The sequence below is a fragment of the Schistocerca cancellata genome, chromosome 2, assembly GCF_023864275.1.
Source record: "Schistocerca cancellata isolate TAMUIC-IGC-003103 chromosome 2, iqSchCanc2.1, whole genome shotgun sequence".
Classification (NCBI taxonomy): Eukaryota; Metazoa; Arthropoda; class Insecta; order Orthoptera; family Acrididae; genus Schistocerca; species Schistocerca cancellata.
This window is the reverse complement of record NC_064627.1, coordinates 946,869,921-946,883,953: the sequence shown is the minus strand read 5'-3', so window position 1 is coordinate 946,883,953 and position 14,033 is coordinate 946,869,921. Positions and strand designations below refer to the sequence as shown.

General features: G+C 40.3%; 1 pseudogene; it reads right to left on the bottom strand.

Moving 5' to 3' along the window:
- Positions 1–3,677: 3,677 nt before the first annotated feature.
- On the bottom strand, positions 3,678–3,795 carry LOC126163432 (5S ribosomal RNA; annotated as a pseudogene).
- Positions 3,796–14,033: the final 10,238 nt, after the last annotated feature.

Genomic DNA, 14,033 nt, shown 5'->3' with positions numbered 1-14,033 from the left:
CGTTTACATCTTTCATTTATTATGTAGCTTGACTCTTTGCTAAAACATGGCGATTCATTCTTAACTTTATCCTTTCAGTCCATGTTCAATCAACGATTGTATCTGTGTGGCAGCTGTTTGCCACATATTGCTTAATGTTTTTCTGGATAAAATACTGTTGCCTGAAAGATGTATTCACATGGAACTGTCAGCACTTTTTAAATAGCTTTTGTGACTTTTGGTCTATTCTGATCGTCCATTATTGCAGTCTGAACACGTTTTCCATACTATCAGTTTTTGCACTCCAGAATGTTGTGCCATTAACTAATAATAGAATGCATATGTGCAAAGTATGTTTATCTTCAGTGTGAGCTATTACACATGGTGGTTAGTATTTGTAGGGCATAGCATGATGTTCTAATTATTTTGCCAGCTACTCTGATATGTTCATCTGATTTTCATTGCTGATCAATATACATAGGTACCCAAAATTTTTGTGCTAATTACAAATTCTATAGTGTCATTGTGGACTTCAAGTTATTTTGTATTAGGTCTTTTATACTTATGCAGAAGTTCATATTACCATACTTTTTTATGTTAAAGTTACCTTATTGTTTGTGGATCACCATAAGTACATTGTCAGTTTTTACTCTTAACATTTTTGGTCTCCTGTCTGCAAATATTATGTTGATGTCATCAGTAAATAGCCCCATTTCATCATGTGTGCCCCATAGTGTGCAGTATCAACAATGTAGGAAAAGACAGATTTCTATTTACCATAAGGGAGATACATTAACTTGCTGACAGGCACAATTAAAAGACGCTTACATAAAGCTTTCAGCCCAGCATTCATCAGTAAAAGAGAGACACACACTATTGATACACACAAGCAAGCACACCTCGTGCACACATCATCACCAACTGGAGCATGTTAAGTCGGAATGCATATAAGAAACTATATTAGACCTAACACAGTACCTTTAGTCACTCCAAGATTCACATATTCTGGATCTGAAAGGTGTTTCACTATATGTTTTGAACCACTTGGATTTTGGGAGATTTCTGCCTTCTGCACTTTCGTTTCATAGGTAAGACATAAACTATTTATTTACAATAGCAAAATCCTTGGTACATGATCTCCTTCATCCAAGGCTTCTAAAATTACCTTTGTAAATTTTGCTACACAGCCTCTGTTCCCTTTCTAGAACTGAAACCAAACTATTCTGTGCACAGAAGCTGGTATTTGTTTAGATAATCCATACGTGTTTTTTATAACAGTTTCTAATATTTCTGAAAAATAAAGTAGTGGGAATTCAATAATCTCTACTACTGAACAAAGACTAGTCATTGTTTAATGTTGTTACCAAAAATCTTGAAAAGTTTGAGACTGATTCACTTCAAATTTGTACATGATACTCTAATAAAAGTTCTGTCTGAAATAACTATGTACTATATAACAGGGAAAAGTTATTAGCAAAAATCTTGAAGAGTTCTTTACCATTCACTTCACATTTTTACCCAATACTCTAACAAATGTTCAGATGGTCATAGGCAACATTTTTAATACATCTGGCATATACACTGTACAGTCACATTAATGTGACCTGTCAAAAGCCTGAACACAGTCCCTGAGAATAGATGCACACTTGCGTTGATCCACTGTGTCTTCCAGTACTCTGCACAGACTTCCTTTGAAACTTTTGTTGGTTCCTGATCTGTATGGTGGCATTTTGAAATACACTGCTAGCAGCCGGAGTGGTGTTCGTCAGCCACGGTGGCTCAGCACAACGGAGCTGCCCACTTTAAGCATGAGCTTCCGCCACTTATCAGAACGCCCATCAACCAGCAGTACTTTCAGGACTGCCTTCATGCCATCGATCGCATTCAAAAACTATAGCAGCTCTGTTTCAACACATGTGCGATGAACGTAACATCCATCTGCAACATGAAAATGATGCCACCGAGCACAGAATTAACGAAGTTGATGAGCAACTCATTGTGGCATGGCGTCGTCTTGACAAGCTTCGTCGACTGCCTATGCTCGATCCTAGTGTACCCTCTGTCTAATCACACCAACCTGAATCTGCAACTCTTTCACCATCTGTGGATACACGTGCAGCATGGTCACCATCCGTCAACACGAAGGTCAGTGCCATGTTTTTAGATTCCCCTCCTGCTGTTGTGTCTTCAGGCTCTTCCCTGCAGACCTGATCTGTGCAGTGCTGCACTAAAAATGCAAAGGGTCTTGGTTCATAACATCAACAGTACACCTGCCCCTCTACCGCTCTGCGCCACAGACACAGAACAAATAGACTACGGCCAGATCCACTCAAAGTCGCTAAGGCAGCAGTAGATGATCTCCTACAGGCTGGCATTTTGGGACCCCCCAGCAGTTCTTCACTTCACCCATCAAACCAGTCCCCAAAAACGATGGGTCTGTAGCACCGTGTGATGACTACAGAGTTCTCAATGCTCATACAATACTGCACAGCTACCCAGTCCCTAACGTTTAGAACTTCAGTCATTATCTGGTAGATGCCTCTGTGTTTAGTGTAACTGATTGCAAGGAAGCATACCTGCAAATCACTATATGCCTGGACGATATTCACAAAACATCTATTATCATGCCATTTGACTTCCATGAGTTTATGTTTATGCTGTACAGGCTTAAGCCAGCCGTTCAAATATGGGAGCACTTTATTAACAGTATACTATTCAAGTTCATATCCTGAATGAGATTTTCAGTCTGCAGCGGAGTGTACGCTGATATGAAACTTCCTGGCAGATTGAAACTGTGTGCTGGACCAAGGACTCGAACTCGGGACCTTTGCCTTTCGCGGGCAAGTGCTCTACCATCTGAGCTACCCAAGCACGACTCCTCGCAGCTTTACTTCTGCCAGTACATCGTCTCCTACCTTCCAAACTTAACAGAAGCTCTCCTGCGAACCTAGCAGAACTAGCACTCCTGAAAGAAAGGATATTGTGGAGACATGGCTTAGCCACAGACTGGGGGATGTTTCCAGAATGAGATTTTCACTCTGCAGCGGAGTGTGCACTGATATGAAACTTCCTGGCAGATTAAAACTGTGTGCTGGACCGAGGACTCGAACTCGGGACCTTTGCCTTCCGCGGGCAAGTGCTCTACCAACTGCTCTACTCCACTGCGGAGTGAAAATCTCATTCTGGAAACATCCCCCACGCTGTGGCTAAGCCATGTCTCCGCAATATCCTTTGTTTCAGCAGTGCTAGTTCTGCTAGGTTTGCAGGAGAGCTTCTGTTAAGTTTGGAAGACGAGGTACTGGCAGAAGTAAAGCTGTGAGGACGGGGCGTGAGTGATGCTTGGGTAGCTCAGTTGGTAGAGCACTTGCCCGCGAAAGACAAAGGTTCCGAGTTCGAGTCTCGGTCCGGCACACAGTTTTAATCTGCCAGGAAGTTTCAAGTCCATATCCTATTTGCTTACCTTGGCGATATCTTTGGTTTCTCGCCGTATGAGGACTCCCGTAACCACCACTCCGTCTACAGGCCACAAGTGGCCCATGGGGTCCATCCGACTGCTTTATCATAATCAGAGGAGGATGCGGATAGGAGGGGCATGGGTTCAGCACACTGCTCTCCCGGTCGTTATGATGGTTTTCTGTGACAGGAGCCGCTACTACTCGGTCGAGTAGCTCCTCAGTTGGCATCACGAGGCTGAAAAATGGCAACAGCGCATGGCGGCCTGGATGGTCACCCATCCAAGTGCCGACCACGCCCGACAGCGCTTAACTTCGGTGATCTCACGGGAACCGGTGTATCCACTGCGGCAAGGCCGTTGGCGAGGACTCCCATAACACGTATCTCAAACAAGATTTCGACACAGTCTCTGGCAGTGGAGGTTTGACTAACGAAGGAAAATGTCAACTCCAACAAAAGGATATTATTTTCCTCAATCACATGGCTAATGCCCACAGAATTTAACCCTACATCACAGAGCATGGAGAGATTCAACAACTGTTGCCACCACAGGACAACGAGGAATTACGTTGGTTTCTAGGCATGGTAGATTTTTAATGCAGACACCTTCCACAGTCAGCTTCTCTTCAGGCGCCACTCACCCACCCTCTCATTGGTAAGAACACCACCGGCAAACGTAAACTCACGTGGACTCATTAAAGACTAACTTGTCCAAGCCATTACTTTGGCGCAGCTCCTCCACGACACTCGGCCAATCATAACAGAGGATGTGAGCAGCTCCGTTATTGGTACTGTCCTGCCACAAGATGTGGGGTGTGTTCAAGAGCCTCTCTGTTTTTTCTCTCACACAATTGCAAGGGCACCTGCCACCGAGTATTGTGGCCCTTAGACTACATCGCACTGTTCGCTACTGAGGTCCATCATATGAAAAGCGCGGAAAACGTCGTAGCAGATTACCTGTCGTGCACCAGCGCCATGTCATCCCGTTGACTCTGATCAGACGTAGATGTAGATCAGTTTGCAGAAGCGCAAGAGCAAGACCTACTCCAAGTTCGATCCGTCCGATTCTTTGTGACGTCTCCCAAAACGCACACGCTCGCTTGTTCCACAGCCATTTTTCTGCGTCATCTTCGACCCAGCGTACATCCGACTATACGCCTGGTGACGGACCGTTTTATATGGCGTAATGTGAAGAGTTGTAAGCTCTGGACTCGTGCATATGTTCTGTGCCAAAGGAGCAAGGTATGATACAACACTCAACCACCCCTGGGTCGCTCTGAATTCCCAAATGATCGTTTTCAGCACGTATCCATTGATCTCGTGGGCCCACTACCCATATCTGATGACTGTCGATACATTCTGTTGGCGATTGATGGCGTCGCTCGGAGGGTAGAATCAGTGGCGGGTCATGAAAATTTTACCAAAGTGCTACAACGTGGTGGCCTATAGCATTTTGAGTTACAAAAGTAGGCATCATAACTAATTTCAATATATTAATTTTCTGTATATAAATTAAACTGTTTAACTATATTTAAATTTTATAATTAATCGTTTAACATTGTGAGGAATAAAATAAAACTAAAAAAAACGATTTTGGTAGCAGTGGGAATCGAACCTGAGCCAACGAGTAGCCAGTTGGTGCACTTGACCACAAGGTTACTGTGCCATTTCATGAATTGTTGCTCAAGTATCTCATACACTCTGTGCATAAATCTTTAGAGAGTGTTTTACCTTTTCCTGCGGCACACTCAGCAGGAGTATTCCGGGAACTTAAAATGTGTGTCTGCCTGCTTCTACACACATATTGAGCCAAATTCGTGAGTCTCATCCCACATTCTTCTGTTGTCAGATTCGTATTTGGTAGAGATCTACCTGACTCTTTAAACCTCACTTTGCTCTCCAGAGATGTAGTGGAAAGGGTCTCTTTCGCAGATTATCTACAGAAAAGACTTTCGTACTAAATTTTCTCGGCTCGTACACTCGCTTTTTTACCACCATCTACTGTGTCTTGTCTTACAAGGGTAGTAATCGTAACTAAATTGAACTGTTTAAATATACTGATATTTTATAATCAATAGTTTAACATTGCAAGGAATAAAATAAAACGAAAAAAATGTTGGTGGTAGCAGAAATCGAACACGAGCCGACAAATTGCTAGTCAGTGTGCCTGACCACCTTTTCTTCACTGATTTTTTTTAATTCCTCAAAACCAGTAATATAAATGACTAGCTTACAATGAAATGACATAAATGAGGTGACAGCTAATTATACTCATGAATTACAGCATTCAGATAATGAAGAATGGTATTCAGTTTTTAAAAGAAGCATATGGAAACTAATTTAACAAGGTCCTCCATTCGAGAGGCATCTTTACTGTTATTTTCAACTGGTGGCAGTTGAGCATCCTCAGTTTCTTCTTCTGAAGCCTGAGGTTCCTCTTCATCAGTGCCCAGACCAAACTTAATCAGTCGTAAATCCTTGATGTATGCACCTTAGTCTTTCCCACAGTTAATTGCAGGGACAGAAGAGCAGTCTCCAACAGAAAAACGCAAAGTCCCATACTGGCTTGTTATTCTTGTCGGTTTCAGCCTTCTGAAAGCATCCTTAGGTAGTTCAAGATTTTGCTTTGTAAACGACACCTGATGTTTGTTGTCATATTCTTTTATGTGCTGTACTCCTGATTAGGTTTTCATGTGTGACTTGTGGGGGTGGTTAGGGTCTGGAGCGTGCAGTGGCGGATTGAAAAATTTTGCGCCCCTAGGCAGCAGAAAATTGCAGAGTTAGTAGGCAGTGATTCTTTCTTATGTCTGTTCCAAACCTTAAAAGCAATATTTGATGACATGTTTCCGGTAAGACCAGTGAAGAATCCTCTGGACAAATCACAAGGCAGGCAGAAAGTTATCAATGTGAAACAATGGTACACCGCCGAGCTCAATAAATTGAAGTGTATTGTAACAATGTGCAAGGACCGAATGAAATCAGCTTCAGACATTCCAGCTAAAGAATTACATCACCGCAACTACCTAAAAGCCATAAAAGCTTATAGGAAGGCAGTAGAGGAAGCAAAAAAGAAATATAATGATACATACATTAAAGAGGCCCAAAATCCTTGTAAAGCTGCCTGGAATCTTGTAAATGAGAACAGAAAGAAGACTACCTCCTGCTTAAATTCGTGTAGCCCTGATGACTTCAATGAATATTTTGTCAGAATAGTGGAAAAGACAGGGAGTGAAATTCCGCACTCTGACCTAGATCCGACTACAAACATAAGAAATGCAGACAGTTGCAGTATTCAAAACTGGAAGGAAGTACACCCTCAAGAATGATAAAAATTGTGAACTCCTACAAACATTCAAAAAGTGCAGACATCTATGGCATGTCCTGCACACTGCTAAAGAAAATTATTGCACAATTAGCTCAGCCACTAGCCATAGCAATAAACAAATGTCTATCTTCTGGTGTCTTCCCAGACTTCCTTAAACTGGCGCGCACAGTACCAATATATAAGAAGGGGGATCCATGTGAGGTGTCCAGCTTCAGACCAATCTCAGTGGTACCAGTACTAACCAAAGTTACTGAGTCTGTGATGCACCACCAGGTACTGAATTACTTTGAGGAAAACAACTTATTCCAAAACACACAGCACGGATTCCGCAAAGGGAGATCAACAGAGACAGCCACACTGGACTTATTAAAAACAATTCGACAGAGTTTTGAAGAGAGAGAGAGAGTGTGGCACTGACACTCTGTGACCTCAGCAAAGCCTTTGACTGCATCTCACACACAACACTAATAGGCAAGTTAAGATGCTATGGTGTAGGAGGTGATGTTCTATCAACACTCCAATCTTGTTTGGAAAACCGAAAGCAGGTAGTATCAGTGCACGGAGCAACTTCCCTTGAACACAAACTGGAACATGGAGTGCCCCAAGGATCAGTCTTAGGACCTCTGCTATTCCTCGTATATGTCAATGATATGAGCTGTAATAGTCAAATGTTGCAGTTTGCAGATGGCACTACCCTTTTTGCCAAAGGACAAACAGCTGCAGAAGCTCTTGGTGCATCAAATTTGATGTTTGAAGAAATAAAATAATGGTTCGTAATAAACAAAATGAAGATCAATGAATAAAAAACCCAACATTTGATATGCAGTCTAACCAACATTGAAGAGCAAGAAAACATGGAGACTGTTAGACTACTGGGCTTCAAGACTTACAGCAAACTCTCCATGAATGATCACACAGCATATGTATGCACCAAACTTTCTCGTGTGATATACCTCCTGAGGAAGCTGAAGAGGGTAATAACTGACCAGTTTCTCACAATAGTCTACCATGCTCTCTTCCACAGCCACATTAGCTATGGACTGTTGTTGTGGGGACACTCCTCAGGCAGCAAAGATGTGCTGCTATTACAAAAAAAAAAGCCATCAGGATCATATCCTCTAGCAAAAGACTGGACCACTGTAAGCTTATTTTCACCAGGCTAGGCATAATGACTGTTTTTAGCCAGTATGTGTTTTTTTGCCTCGTGTATATAAAAGAAAATCAAGGGAATTTTAGCATAAGACAAGAAATACATAATCATAACACTCGCTGTAAGAGGAACATTGAAGTTCCAAGGTGTCGCCTATCAAGTACACAAGACAGCATTCCAACAGTCACCATAAAAATGTACAATGAACTGCCTCCAGAAGTGAAATCCCTGCCACCTGAATTATTTCGGAAAAAAATTGCTCAGGACTTGAAACAACATCCACTATATTCCTTGGAAGAGTTTTCCAACAGCGGTTCTAGTGAATGGACAAAATAATAAATATTGTTATGTTTTATATATAATTTTGCCTACATTTAATCTTCTTTTTATGTTAACTGCACATTTAATTTTGTGTTTTACTTAAAGTACATATTTTGCCAAAATGAAACTTTGTGTGTGTGTGTGATCTACATGGACTTGTAAACATTTTGCTTTATGGTATTTTCATTTGCTGCTATGAAGTTTTACTTTCCTGTTTAGTTATATTTAATTCCCGCTATGTTCTATGTGTTTTTGTGCACTGCATAAATATTTTCTTTTATTTGTAATATAAATTCTGTATATGGTGTTGTATAAATGTAAGTTGATAAACATTGTATTTGTGACGCAGTCTGTCCAGCCATGGCTGGTAAACGACGAAGATATAGTAATAAAGTAGTTTTATATGTGCCCCCCCCATAATAACATGTTTTAAATAATAACTATTACCCGATCACTTCACAATTGCCGTTTTGGGTGGGAGCGCTGTGAGCTATTTCCGTAATCTGCTATTCGTTGTTCTGAAGGACGCGTCAGCGGTCTAGTTGCGCTCAATTAAAATGTAATATGGTTCCTGAACTGTACTTGGCCTACGGCAGTGGATAAAACAAACTTAGAACTGCACTTTGTTAACATATTCTTCTGTCGAAAGACAACAGAAACGAACACAAGGAAAATAACTTTTCTTTTATGGCCTAAAAATTCAGCAGAGCGTGTAAGAGAGAACGGATTTTTGTTATACATTCACTTTTAATATGTTCTTTTACACGAAATCGTTCAAAATGAAAATAAAGAAGTTATATTATGACTTAAAACGTGTCATACATTACAAATTAATAAGTACTTCTACAGATATGCGTGCAAAATTAAACTGTCGTTTTACGATCTAATAACTTGAATGTGTAGAAGATAAAAAAAACACGTTCGGTATGAATATAGGAAAGCGTAAGAAATGAAAACGAGATAGAGATTTCGGAGCACGAACTAATAACTAAATATAGACGAGCAAACACAGAATTGGATTTGCTATTACATAATTTTACAGACTAGTATGGAAAAATCATATTTGTTTCATATTGTAATAGTTAACGTGTAAAGCATTAGGGTCTGTGTAGCTAGATGCTGCATAATAAGTGTACAAAGTACCTTTAATCCATGTAAGGGCTGAACAGTTTTGTACTGCAGGTACTGCTCTCACCATAGTTCTTTCTAACGATATTAGCAAAGCTTTTACGTATTTATTGACAGAACTGAACTACGTTATTTATTAATACTTTTTCATCTGAGCGTACTCTCCGATAACGTATATTTATTTCCGTGACAGTTACAAATTTCAGTGGACGCCAAGAATACGCATCAGCCTTAATGTACTACAGTATCAGTACGACTTCTGTACAGCGCCGAGCGGCCTGGGTCATTCGGATATTATTTAACATTGCAGGGCGCCTTCAGTCACGTCTGCACGTATACGAGGTTTAGTTCCGCGTTCTGCCATCGTCAATTGTAAAACAAATAGGTAATACGTAGTTTGTGCTCTAAGTTATAATTAAAATCATATTATAACCTTAAATTTTGAAGACTAATATGAATAAATAAACAAACTCATCAGTCAGCAAAGTTTGCGTCTGGCTTTGACGGCAGGAAACTATCATATCTTCGTAGTTCAGACTGTTATCAGTTGGGAGGTCGGCTTCGATGTGAATAATGAACAAGGCGTTCAGTCTCTCCTCAGACAACGTAGAACGTAGGTAGCATTTCAGTCTTTTAACAGCCGAAAACGGGCGTTCTGCTGAACAATTTGTAAGTGCCATACATAAAAATATTCTAAGGACAATGTCAACATTCGGAAACACGGACTCTAACCTCTCTTTTCGCAAAAATTTACTCATTTCGACTGGTATATCACTAACCTCAGAAGATTTCAAAAGTTCTGCGAAATGTACACATTCACTATGGAATGCTCTAAATCTGTGTCATATGACGCTTGGAGTTTGGCTGCACGTTCAGCAATATCGTCAGGTGAACTGGATCTGTTCTTAAGGCTACTGAAAACTGTGAAGGAGTCCAACAGTGTTCTATAACTTTCCTTCCTCCTCACTAATTTGGCGAGCAAGTTGTCGAGTACTGGAAGAAAATCTTCAGAGTCCTCTCCTTCGTCGTCATGAAGTTTGCGTTTTCGTGATCTTTCATAGGTGCATTCATAGTCTATATCAGTCACAATCTCCATGGATTTACAGTATTTTCATAATGTCAACATGCAACATGCCTGTCGTGTCCACACATCACCCGGACGCCGTCTACACCTCCATGTTGGATACTTCTCACACACGTGACGTCATTTGTCACGAGCAACATCGACTTTGTGAGGAGGAAAAATATGAATGTTATTGCTCCTCGATTCACTCGCAGCAATTTAAACTGTTCTCTTAGGTTCCTATTTAACTACACACTTGGTAGTCGCCACATAGTATGAAATAAAGAGCCAAATATTTGTGTAAAGGTAGAATATGAATTTTATTGCAGCTCGTTTTAGTCGCAGAATTTAAAGCTGTACTCTTGGTTCCTACCTAACCACACACTCAGAACTCGCCACACATTCGTAAATAAACAGCTCAATATTTGCAACAAGGAAGAAGATAAATTTTGTTGATTGTTTCAGTCTCAGCAATTTAAACTGTCATTTTAGGTCCCTTCCTAACCACATACTTGGAAACCGGGCTAACATGAAAAAAATGTATATTTGAATGTGATAGGGTGCAAACCCACAACTTTTGACTCGAGAAACCACAACGTTATAAATTACACTAGCACTTAATCATGTAATATCGGTCTCCTGTCTGGGTTATCATACTCTCTCTTGAAGGCTTATATCATTGATTAATCAGTATGTGACATTTAAGGTTAATGATGACTTTTTGTGATACATTTTCAATGTTCCGTTACCTTGGAACAGCATGCTGCAAACTATAAAACAACTGTTTCACGCTTAATTTGTAAATTATTGATAATAAAAACTAATTCCTGAAAGAGCACTCTTGTATGAGGGCATCGATGATGATGATGATGATGTTGAGGTCCCATACTCCGAGGAGCGTAGGAGACGAAGCGGGCATTAACCGTTGATAAATCATTGTTTCGCTTTTTATTATAGCAGTAATTATGATAAATCATTCCAACAATGACCTTTTTTTTAATCTCCGGTGGGACGCATGCATGAAATGTTGTGAAGGGCTCATATTGAACTCTAACAAAAGTCAATAGCTGATAATGTGGTCATTGATATTGCATGTAATGTCAAAATATCGTTATGTGTGCGGGAACTGTTGTGAAACGAGCGTTACCCCTCCATGTTGCCTCATCTCCTTTTCACTCCATGCATCTTCCCTCACAGTGCTATGCACCACATGTGGGGGTGGAGGGAGGGGGAATCTGTGGGAACCACCGTCTAACAGATACAGTCACGACTCAGTCTCATGCGAAAGTTGTTACCATTTCACAGCTAGTGCGACACTTAACGTTCTAAGTGGTGAGAAAGCAGACATTTATATTCACATTCATCGTAAGCATAATGTTTGTTTTTAGTTATTTTATATTTAAATAACGAAATAGTTATTACATTTTATTATATTATTTGCAACAGATATTTAGTAGCATTGAATACATATGAAAAACAGCCAAACCACGATGAGATAAGCTACAACTTATTCATGAAGACTTTCTTTCGAATATGTGTATTTGCAGCTTACTCCACTGAAAACCGAGCGGGGTGGCGCAGTGGTTAGACACTGGACTCGCATTCGGGAGGACGACGGTTCAATCCCGCGTCCGGCCATCCTGATTTAGGTTTTCCGTGATTTCCCTAAATCACTCCAGGCAAATGCCGGGATGGTTCCTCTGAAAGGGCACGGCCGACTTCCTTCCCAATCCTTCCCTAATCCGATGAGACCGATGACCACGCTGTCTGGTCTCCTTCCCCAAACCAACCAACCTCCACTGAAAGTAAGAGAATGTAAAAACGTTTTATGCTTGAGGAGCATATATTTCTGTCGTTATTATCACAGGCACTTACCATCACACTTTTAAAAAATGTATGGAGTCAAATGTTTCGCCGTTTCTTATACTTCATTCGACTTTCAAATACCCACATATTTTTATTAATTTTAATTTCTGCCGTTACTGCCAAAAATTGTTGAATTGGTTTCTTCTGTATTAGAAAACAGTTTTATTTATTTTGACAATTTATTATCACATCTGTGTGATTTTCCCTTAAGTTACAGGTGTCGTGGCTTATATGCCACGTTAAATAATATAGGTATTACATTCCATATAGGTTTTCTACGTTTAACGATCACTGATTTCACTGAAAGTGTAGCAAATAAAACTGCACTTTTTTGGGTAGATATACGGCATATTTTGCAGATGACCAGGTCTTCTAGAGTTTACTAGCACTTTCTTGTTATTAAACGAAAGCAACATTATTCAGTAAATTCCTGTACATTACAAGAGACTCGCAAATAAACTGCCCTGTAATGTGCCGTTTCATACCTCCAAGGGTGCTTAGGAAACTAAAGGGAGAGAAATGTGGTGTCATTTTTTAGTTATTGTTGATTGTTATGGCTCTACATATTCTCCTTGTTGTAAAAACTATGTTGCAAATCGGTATAAACGTTAGTATTCGCAGTCATCCAATATCGTATTCAGAATTCGCGCTTGCTTGCTGGTTGGGGTGCTGCTATCACTGTCGGTAACAAAAACAGGACGGAATGTCGCTACTGCTATGTTAGACTGTGGTGGGAACTCTCCAATAATAAACAATGTCGCTGGCAGTCGACTGATACCATGTGTGAGCCAGTGGGAACTCTCCAACAATAAACAATGTCGCTGGCAGTCGACTGATACCATGTGTGAGCAATCTCTGACAGACAGTTCAGTTAACGGCTTCTGCTTTGTGATAATAAAGTATGTGCTTATCTTGATATTCCATCTATAGTGGAGCACTACATACGAGCATATAATATATAAAGGGGAAATACTGTGTAATCTGTAAGACAATATCTTGAAAAATTCTTGATCTATTTACACGAAATTTTTACATAATGCTCTAATAAATATTCAGACAAATACAAACTAAATTAATTAAAACAGACTGCCAGAAAGAAAATGCTGTGCTGTGAAAACGTGCATTCCGTTTTCTTTCTTGCTGTCAGTTTTAAATACAATAGTGGGGCATTTAAACCATTAGATAAATTGTTTGTTTCTCCTTATATATAATTTTGAACAAAAATTTTATATACGACTGTGTGTTTTTTCTTTTCTTCCTAGCAGTCGGTTTTCAGAGAAAACAGGAACGTTCTACTTACAGATTATCAGCTTATGATTAGAATCCTACTACAGAATCTGATGCGTATGAAACGCTGTAATGCTACCAGTTTTCAGATTAAAATACTGTAATGAACTACTATCCTCGAAGATCTAGCAGCCAGAGAGATCTCTCATGTCCCATTTACCAATGATCCCAACCAATTTACCAATTCTTTTTAAGCAACTGCAGTTCCCAATCAAGGATTTGTTGACAATAACAACAACCAAGGCTCAAGATCAGAGAGAGGGGGAAGAGGAGAGGGACATAAAGGGGGGAAGTAATGGATATAGAGACAGCAGAGGAGGAGATGGACAGAGAGAGGAGCGAGGAGGAGATGGAGAGAGACAGGAGAATGAGGAGATGGATAGAGAGAGCGGTGAGGAGGTGATGGACGGAGAGAGAGTGGAGGAGGAAATTGGGACTTCTATCCAGTTCCCATACATAAT